This window comes from Sapajus apella, unplaced genomic scaffold (genome assembly GCF_009761245.1).
Source record: "Sapajus apella isolate SASKATOON/1434 unplaced genomic scaffold, GSC_monkey_1.0 scaffold72, whole genome shotgun sequence".
NCBI lineage: Eukaryota > Metazoa > Chordata > Mammalia > Primates > Cebidae > Sapajus > Sapajus apella.
The window spans coordinates 3769215-3779268 of NW_022437012.1; the positions used below are offsets into that span (position 1 = coordinate 3769215).

Here is a 10054-nt window from a genome sequence, read left to right on the forward strand (position 1 = left end):
TGTATGAGTTTTGACAAGTGGATAGTCATGTAACCACCACCAAAATCAAGATGCAAAATACTGCTACTAATCCCGCAAACTCCCACACTGTCCCTTTGTAATCAGCCTCTTTCCTCTGTGTTCCTATGTTTTTATGTTTATTCTTATACGTTTTACAGGTAGAATGTTTATTTTCAAAATAAACTTTTCTGTAGAGACCCAGCATCTAAATAAGACCCACACAGAGCTTCTTTGGACAAAACAAGGCACGGAGGCTCAAATCTATCTGCCCTGCTCCCCTCTGGCCCCAACTATGGCCTTGGGGATTTTTCTGGGAAACTGACGCTCTGCAGAATAATCAACACTACTAATTAAATTCTTCCATTGATCCAAAGTTTGGCGAGCCCATAATTACAGTGTGCCAGGCTAGTCACTGGGGAGATAGGATGAGACTCAATAGACAGACAGGATCCCTGCCTTTAGCAAGCTTAGAGTCCAGTACAGAGACATTCATCCAACATGCATGTAAATAAAATGGAAAATGGAAAATTTGCTCAGTCTCAAAAAGGAAAATTACATGGTGCTTTGAGGGGAAGTGTCAGTTAAGCTTAGGCAAGAGTGATGACCTCTATGATAGAATTGCCCCTGGTCATCATTCATGTTCTAGGTAGAGGGAAGCTTCAGGAGGTCCCCCAAATGGAAAGTGCTTAAAGAACCATGAGAGAAGCTATGTGGTGGATGAGCAAGGAGTTCCTAGAGAAGTAGGAGAAGTCAGGCTGGACAGGGCTTTATGTGTCATAAAAAACAAATTAAAAATAAAAAATGGACTTCATCTTAAGATTTAGAGTTACCAAAGGGATTTTAAGTAGGGGAGTGACATGATTGGATCTCTCTCTCTCTCTCTCACTGGCTGCTCCATGCAGAATGGGTTAGAGTGTGGCTGGGCAAATGGGGAGGTGGTAAGAACAGTGAAAAAGCCATTGAAGCAGCACAGGAAGGTGATGACAGTGGCTGGGCCAAGGAGGTGAAGCTGAAAATGAATGCAATTCTGTGCAGGAGGTAAGATGAATAATGGCCTGAGCTGGGCTGGGGAGAGCGTCTGGGAGGTCCACCAAATTTCTGGCTCAAGTGGTTGCATTTACTGAGGTGCAGCCCGCTTGACATGGATAAGGTGTATAAGAAGAACCAATAGTCCACCTCTGGACAAGTTAGATTGTGATGCATGGGAGACTTCCAGAAGGAAATGCCGACGAGGCACATGGCGTTCAAGGCCTGGCCTTTCAGAGCTGGCCTTCCAATTATCAGTTACTTATTCTTTACAAAGACCCATCATGCCCTCATGCCTGGGATAGATACTGGGGTAAAAATACAGCTGTGATGTGGCCCTTGTCCTGGAACTGGAGAAGGAGCTAGGATGCATTTGGATTAGTGTTGTAAAAGAAATATGAGAGATCAATCAGCACAGGACACAATTTCTTTTGCCGAAGGGAGTCTTTGCTAGATGGAGGGTTTCCCAGATGAAAAGTGGGAAGTGCACCATTCTAAGGAGAGAAAGAAGTATATGCAAAGTTTGCAAGGTATGAACATGAAAGGTCTATGCAGGAAATTTCAAGTAGTTTAGCGGAGGAAGGTGGTAGAGTCTGTATGTTATGGGAGGTGGTCGACCTCCCAGACACTCTCCTCAGCCCAGCTCAGGCCATCATTCATCTTACCTCCTGCACAGATTTGCTTTCATTTTCAGCTTCACCTCCTTGGCTCAGCCACTGTCATTGCCTGACTATGCTGCTACAGTGATTTTTTTCACTTTTCACACTACCTTCCCATTTGCCCAGCCACACTCTAATCCATTCTGCATGGAACAGCCAATGAGAGAAAGAGAGAGAGAGGGAGAGAGAGAGAGAGATGCAACCATGTCACTCCTCTACTTAAGATACCTTCGATGACTCTAAACTTAAGATAAAGTTCGTTTTTAATTTTAAATTGGTTTTTTATGACACACAAAGCCCTGTTCAGCCTGATTTCTGCCTACTTCTCCAGGAACTCCTTGCTTGTCCACCACATAGCTTGCTGGGGTTTTAGTGTTGAAACTTACATGACTTGCAAAGGAGCCAGGAAGGGCTGCAAGGAGGGAAGAGACACCAGACATCATCACATCTGTGGCGTAGACTGCAGCGTGGACCGCAGTAGGAGACTCTGGGGTCAGGGAGGATGCCTGGAAGGATGTTTGCAGTTGCTGAGGAGGGCCTCAAGGCTGTGGCAATAAGAATTGGAAAGAAAAAGATAATTTAGGGATTTAGGAGGCAGGCTCTACAGGTCTTGATGACAGAAGAGATGAAAGGAACCGAGTATTGTGTTGTTTCCATTTTGAACAAACAGGCAGAAGTGATGCTGTTAACGACAACTGCAGGCTCCAGATGAGGAGTTTTGTGGTGAAGTAATAAACCCTGCGTTGTGTATGTCTGTGAGTTTTTGACTCCCCATGGACCTTCAGTGGGCAATCAGGATGCTGTGAGCCTGTCCGTTGACTGAGACATGCTGGCACAGTGTCACGGACCTAGCCATACTGAATTGCTTTCCGGTGATTCGCTTATATTTCTCTTCAGATTGTGAATATTCTTAAAGAAAGAAATTGTGTCATATTTTTCCCTTCTCTCAAGTGAATATATCATACCTCAGTGTGTGTTAGATATTTTTTACTTCAAACTAGAGTTAAGAAATAAATTTTATATCATGCACAGACATCCATCTAAAGCGTATCTAAAACAAAAGCTTTATAAAATGCTTGCCCACAGCATCTGTAGTGAACTTTAATGTCTCCTTTCCTCTTCTCTCTTCATTTTCTATTTAAATTTTATTTTTAAAAAGTTACCACTTCCTATACTTTCTTTGGGACTAGTGAACGAACTCTGGAGTGAGTAAGCCACTGACATACATCACAAGGTGCAGGAACAATCTTAGAATCCAGGTGAGACAGACTCAGGTTTTGAATTCTGCTCTGTCACTGAATAGCCATATGGTTTTGAGCACATGATTTAGTCTGAGCTTCAACTTTCTCATCTATAAAATGGAGATAGGCCAGGCATGGTGGCCCACGCCTGTAATCCCAGCACTTTGGGAGGCTGAGGCGGACAGATCACAAAGTCAAGAGTTTGAGACCAGTCTGGCCAATATAGTGAAACCCCATCTCTACTAAAAATACAAAAAATTAGCCAGATGTGATGGTTTGTGCCTTTAATCTCCCAGCTACTTGGGAGGCTGAGGCAGGAGAATCACACGAACCCAGGAGGCGGAGATTATAGTGAGCCGAGATCGTGCCATTGCACTCCAGCCCAGGCGATAGTGCGAGACTTGAACTCAAGGAAAAAAAAAAGGAGATAAATGCCTGATCATAGGAAAGATCAATAAGAAAGCAAATGCACCTAAATGAACCTAGCTGTATCAGTTTATTTTGCTGCTGTAACAAATCACCATAAAATCAGTGGCTTAAAACAACACAAATTTATTATCTTACTGTTCTGGAGATCAGGAGCCCAAAAGAGGTCTTAATGGACTAAAATCAAGTTGTCACAGAGCTGCATTCCTTCTGGAGGTTCCATGAGAGAATCTGTTTTCATCCCTTTTCCTGCCAGCCATCTGTATTCTCAGGAAGTCTTTCTCCAACTTGAAAGCCAGCAGTGTAACATCTTCAAATCTATCTCAGGCCTTCTACTCCCTTCTTCCACATTTAAAGGGCCCTGTGTACACTGGTCTCATCCAGATAATCTAGGACAATCTTTTTGTTTAAGGTTGGCAAATTATCAACCTTATTTCCACTTGCAACCTTAATTACCCCTTGCTATTTAACATAACATATTCACAGGCTCTGAGATTAGGATGTGGACACATTTGGTCAGCAGTTATTCTGTCTACCAAAATAGTACAATGAGTTGAACCTCACAGATGTTCAATAAAGACTTGATGACACTGGAGTTCCCTTTTAACCCTAAGATTCCATGAAATTAAAAAAAAAAGTATACCAATGCAACACACACACACACACACACACACACACACACACACACATACACACACACACAATCTAACCTATAAATACATATTCAATCTTAACACAGATTACCATCTTACCTTTGGGAAACTGATATGATAACTTGAGTTCTTACCTTACTTTTTATTGGTTGACAAGAAAGAACAACCCATTTGGGGACAAAGCAAGCTGATTTTATTCCTGGCTAGGAAAGGAGAAGGTGAACTCTTACTCTAAATAAACCCTCTATCCAAACAATACAAGGCATGAGGTTTTTAAGGACTGGGTATTGGGTGGGAGAGGAATGTTAGCATGGGCAGGGGGGGACTCCAGACGTGCAGACTCAATTCATGAACATATATCTTCATACAACCCACGTAAAATGGCAGAAGTTTTCTTTTTTGGAGGAAAGGTTGGGATTATAGTCCTCTGTTCCACTGTGTGTCAGTTTGGAGGTTTTATCTCCCTCTGGAATCTGATCGGGGTCACAAAACTCTGGTGCCATCTCGGGCCATCTGCTTTTTTTTAAGCAGCTGTAATAAATAAAGGACTAAAGGAAAACCATAAGAAAAAGAACTTTCCCAGTTATTTCATCATAGCTGCCCTCGAAACAATATTTGAAACTAAGTACAGTAGGTCCTCCCTGAACGTCACAGATAGGTTCGTGGAAACTGAGTTTAAGTGAAGCTACACCTAGCAGGTCCTGGAGAAAGTCCTTTAGCGCAAAGTCATTTCCTTCAACGAATGTTGACAAAAAATATTGGTTTTGTTATACATTGTTTTACTTCAGCAGAAGTTTAAGATAGTCTTGAACTCAGGCATTACCATCGAAGCCTTGTTTTTAAATGTTTTGTTTCAACTGAGAATTTCTGGTAGCTTGCTTTCAATGTCAATGCTTAAGTCAACAATAAGTATGCTGAGCAGGGCAGGCCTCTGGCAAGTCTTACTGAGTTATCCTAGAAGCTTAACTCACTCTCATACTGATCATTTATCAATACTTTCACTTCCCGTAAGAGAGAAAGGAGAGGAGCAAGCAAAGAGAAAAGAGGCGGTGGGGGAATGGGGGAGCATAGGGACAGAAAAGAGAATAAACAAGAGGAAACACACGTTCAGAAATCTCAAAAATTTGAACATGTGCTGTTTGCAGTAGGTGGTCAATACGTACGTTGTGAATGAATGGTTAAAATAAAATAAAATCAGTATTTAAAAGAAAAGCAAGATGTATTTTTGAAAATAACAAAAACTAGATGCTTTTTCTGGGAATAGTGTCTTGAAAAAAGGAAGTGGAGTTATAATAAGAATAAGTCTCAGTAAATGCTAGCATTATGATTATTCTATGTATTTTTAAAGTATTTCTCCTAGACTACACATGGGGCCATGCACAAGGCTCTTGCTGTTTTATGCTAGAAAATCTGCCTGCCCTGCCGATGAGATTAAACAGCGAAATCCCTGTATACTTAGCTAGCCTGAAGCCTGCAATCAAGGCGGCACCTAATTCCCTAGCACCTTGACTGCCAGATATTTGAATGGAAGATCAACAACAGCACAAAAGGTTCCTGGGAGCTCTTGAAGCAGCTTACGCTTCAGGGAGAAAGCAGGCAGAGAATGGGAAGTTGGGAACCACAAGTTGAGTTTATCACAGCCCTTCCTTCTCTGAGGATGTAAGATCAAGCAAGACCAAGCCCTTAACAGCCAGCTGAAAGGAGGTGAAGGACATCACGTTCATTTCTATGTGGGACCCTCATGACGTCAAGCTTGAGGAGTTTTACAACCATGTGAATGACGAATTGACTTTTTTCAGATTCCATTTGTCCTTCTGCATTCATGAAGAATTGCAGTTTTCAGTTTTTCAGACATTTTACCTCTAGATGAATGATTGAATCGTGTAGTTGTCAGCTGATGTCTGATATCATATTGATTCAGGTTAGGGCTGTCTAGAATATGAGGTTGTTTGCTCTTCTGAAGCCATGAAGAATGGCCTTGCTGAGCATATTTCTGTAACCCAGTGCCTACTCCCGAGCAGACCCTCCGTAAATTTTTGTCGAATTTAAGAGGTAATAGATTTAAATTGCTTCTCAACAGACCTTTGTACCCATTTTCTTGACTGCTGGGCAACGGATTCCATGGGAATGAACAATACTATTTTTTGTGAGATAAAATTTCACAGTGGTAAAAAGCAAAAGCTCTGGAATTAGACCTATGATCAAATCTCCATTTGCCCAATTACTTACCAGCTATGTGACCTTGAGACAATTATTGAAATTATCCGAGTCTCTGTTTACCCATCTGTAAAATGGGAATAATAACATTGCCTACCTTATAGAATTATTGTGAGCATTATTTAAGCATCAGGAGTGACACTGATTCAGGTGGGTTTTTTCCACTGCTTGGATGCAATGGATTGTTGTGTATTGTTTTCATTTCCCTCTGGTGGTAGCTCTTGCCAGCATGTGTTCTTCTTCAGGATGCTTGGACTTTTTAGCTGCAGGAACCAAGAGAAGATGAGCCAGAGAGATACTCTGAGGGGTAGGGTTGGGGAGAGCCCAGCCCTATAGCAGCATTGTCTACTGCCTGAAGGGGCTTCTATATGTGTATTTTTCTTCACCCCAGAGTGGATTTTATTTCTTAGAGCAATACCTCTCTGGTCCTTTCACTATATTTATCAAGTCCTCCACTTCTGGAGCAAGGACTGTGATGGGGAGGCCTTGGGGTCAAGTTTTCAGGAGCAGGTTCTACGGTACGGCTCAGAGGGTTGTCAGTAGAGCAGCCTGTGAGCCAGCCTGAAAGTGTGTGTGGCCGGCATGGAGTAGCTCTGCTTACTTCTTTCTCTGTCTCGCCCACATCGCCTCGGCCTTCCAGCCCCTGCTCGGATCTTTCCCTCAGGAAGTGTCTCCTTCATGATGCTCTGTCCCCACAACTGTGAGCTCACACATCTTTCTTAGCATTATGTGGTAATGGCTGGTTTATGAGAACACAGATGATAGCATATCTGTCTTAATATCTTAGGCTACTAGTAGAATCCTGGCATGTCATGGGAGCTCCTTGACTTTTTCTACCCTTTGAGGGTTAGGATGCTTTTGGCTGCAGTTAACAGAACCCTTGATGAACATTAGCTTTATTTCTGAAGGTGTTCATTAACTTACAAAGCAGTTTAGAGTTAGGCAGTACTAGGGTCTTTTGATGGTTTAACAATTTTGTCTGGGACCCCAGCGCTTTATATCATGGTGTCCAATCTTTTGGCTTCCCTGGGCCACATTGAAAGAATAATGGTCTTGGGCCACACATAAAATATATGAACACTAACAATAGCTGATGAAGTTAAAAAAAATCCCCAAAACCTCATGTTTTAAGAACCTTTACAAATTGGTGTTGGGCCACATTCGAAGCTGTCTTGGGTCGTGGGTTGGACAAGCTTGCTTTATATTCTTCTCTGAGATTTTGTGCTGATGTTTCAGCCTCAGGTTAGTACCTCATGGGTATGAGATGACTGGTCCAACTCCAGGGCCCTGTGTCCTCACAGAACTGCCACAGGAAGGGTGGTACCAAAGCTCTCAAGCTCTCTCCTCAGAGAGATTACATCTTTTTATTCTACACATGAAGGCTGCCTATGGACTTCCTCTTAGGAATCATTGGTCAGAACTATGTCTGCCCCAAGACCAAACTATGGCTAAGAGAAATGGATTTACTATTGACTTAGAATGATCATGATTCATACCCTGAAAGGCGGGGTTGCGTTCCTGCTTCCTTTTCTGTAATCAAGGAGCCTCAGCCCGTTAGCAGGGAGATGGAGGGGCCAGTAGTGAACATCTCCTACATGCTCCCCTTCCAGCTTCTCTGCCCTGCCTGCCTCCTTTCTGGGAACATGACCCACTCTGTGACCTTTGTTTTCTTGTAGAGGTCAAAATCCCCACTAGACTAGTTGTTCAGAGGGTTAAGAAATAACCCCTGCCACATGTTCACTTTTGCTATGTTTGCCTGTTCTGTCTCTCTTAGTACAGTATAAAATCTTTAAAGATAAAGACACTAGCCTTGGCAAACAGTGAAACCCTGTCTCTACCAAAAAAATACAAAAATTAGCTAAGCATAGTAGCACACACTCTGTTGTCTCAGCTAGTTGGGAGGCTGAGATGGGAGGATCGCTTGAGCCTGGGAGGCAGAGATTGCAATGAGCCGAGATCACACCACTGCACACCAGCCTGGGTGACAGAGTGAGACCCTGTCTCAAAAAAAAAAAAAAAAGATAAAGACTATATCATATTCATTTTTGTCTCTAGTACCTAGCACCCATCCTGGCAGATCCTGGCAGTTCAGTAGGTTTGCTGAAGTCTGAAATTTAGTGAGAAAGCCCTGTAGACTGGGGTAAGAATGAGGTTTCAGTTCAGTAAATAACTTATGTGTGGAGCGTAGAAGAATAATTTTCCTAAATGCGAGGCTAGTGTCATACTTATGTCTGTATCTCTTGCAATGAGAATGCTGGGCCACTGCACAGGAGCACTCACTACATATTTATGACATTGAATTGGATGTCCTAAGGAGAGGAGGATAGACAAGTGGCCCCCAGCTTGCCACTGAGGCCAACCTGCCCGGGGATTCACCAGCTATGAAGAGGTCATCAGATTGCTTGACATGTCATTCACACTACTGTACATGGTTCTTTTTTGGTTTGATTTGTCTTTTCTTCTATACTGCTAAATTCTTAAGCACTCCAATGATCTCTGGAGCCATAGGAAATGGTTATTTCATAGGATGGGGAAATCTTTTGAAAATGGCTTATCTTTACCTCACAGGCTGTAAATGGTCAGGGCTGACCCTCTTTTTGAGCTTGTTTTCTCATTCTCTAAATTGTTACTTGCTGTTAAGGATGCCCTATCTCTTGCACAGTCAAAAATATACAATTTACTTTTAATCCAATTCAAGGATTAAAATCCAATCCAAAATGCACTTTTAATTAATTCAAATTCCTATAGTTTACGTACTTGCAAACAAATAATCGATATCAACTTTCCAGACAATGAGGAAGGCTGGAGTCATGGAATGACGCATTCACTTGATATATACAGTGTCAATATCCTAAAAATTGCATGAACCATTGGTATTTGTGGGTAGAATATTGTAGTTGTACAGGAAGTAGGAGTGTAATTAACAGACTTCACAGAGGTCAAGATGGAGGCGAGGACAGCAGGCAAGTGGGAAAGAATCATGGGTGAGTGCACTTTTCATCCGTTGACCCTGTCATCCCTTTTAGGTTTTTTTATCGACCACAGATAGATAAGGCTTAGGGTATAACTGGGGCTTGAGCCTATGGAAGGCATGGCTCTTCTGAGCACGCATGACATTGAAATAATTAATTTGATGGAAATGCAAGAAATGATTGTCAGACCTTCTACTACCTTGAGCCTACTGATACCTCTACATCTCTACAATCCAGAGAAGATCATTTGTTCTGATAATGATCCCAATATTAACCCTTGACTCCATTATTAGAGCTTTCTGAAATATGTCAGGTGCTGAAAGAACATATTTATGTGATAAGTGTATTTTGTTTGAGATGGACAAAAAGTGAATGATGTGCAAGAGAATACTATTTTGAAACACATGCATAGCTTTTGTATTTATTTATTTTTAATTAATCATTATTATTTATTTGAGATAGAGTCTCACTTACTCTGTTGCCCAGGCTACAGTGCAGTGGTGCCACCTTGGCTCACCACAACCTCTGCCTCCTGGATTCAAGAGATTCTCTCACTTCCGCCTCCTGAATAGCTGGGATTACAGGAGCATTCTACTATGCCTAGCTAATTTTTTTTTTTTTTTATAGTTTTAGTAGAGATGGGGTTTTACCACATTGGCCAGGCTGGTCTCAAACTCAGATGATCTATCTGCTTCGGCCTCCCAAAGTGCTGGGATTATAGTTGTGAACCACCATGCCTGGCCATGTCCAGCTTTTAGATATGACTCCCTCGCTAATGAGCTGACCTTGGGCAATGTTTGTAGTATCTGAGACTCCGGCTCTATTCCATAGTTAACTGGGGCATTGCCAGTTTTAATTTT

General features: G+C 42.1%; 1 long non-coding RNA gene across 1 annotated transcript; it reads left to right on the top strand.

The window, feature by feature from the left end:
• The first annotated feature begins 737 nt into the window (after positions 1 to 737).
• Positions 738 to 9674, top strand: LOC116531759. The gene is made up of 3 exons (XR_004260563.1): positions 738 to 749; positions 1593 to 1594; positions 9120 to 9674. It is a non-coding gene; the product is annotated as an uncharacterized LOC116531759 (long non-coding RNA).
• The last annotated feature ends 380 nt before the right edge of the window (positions 9675 to 10054 follow it).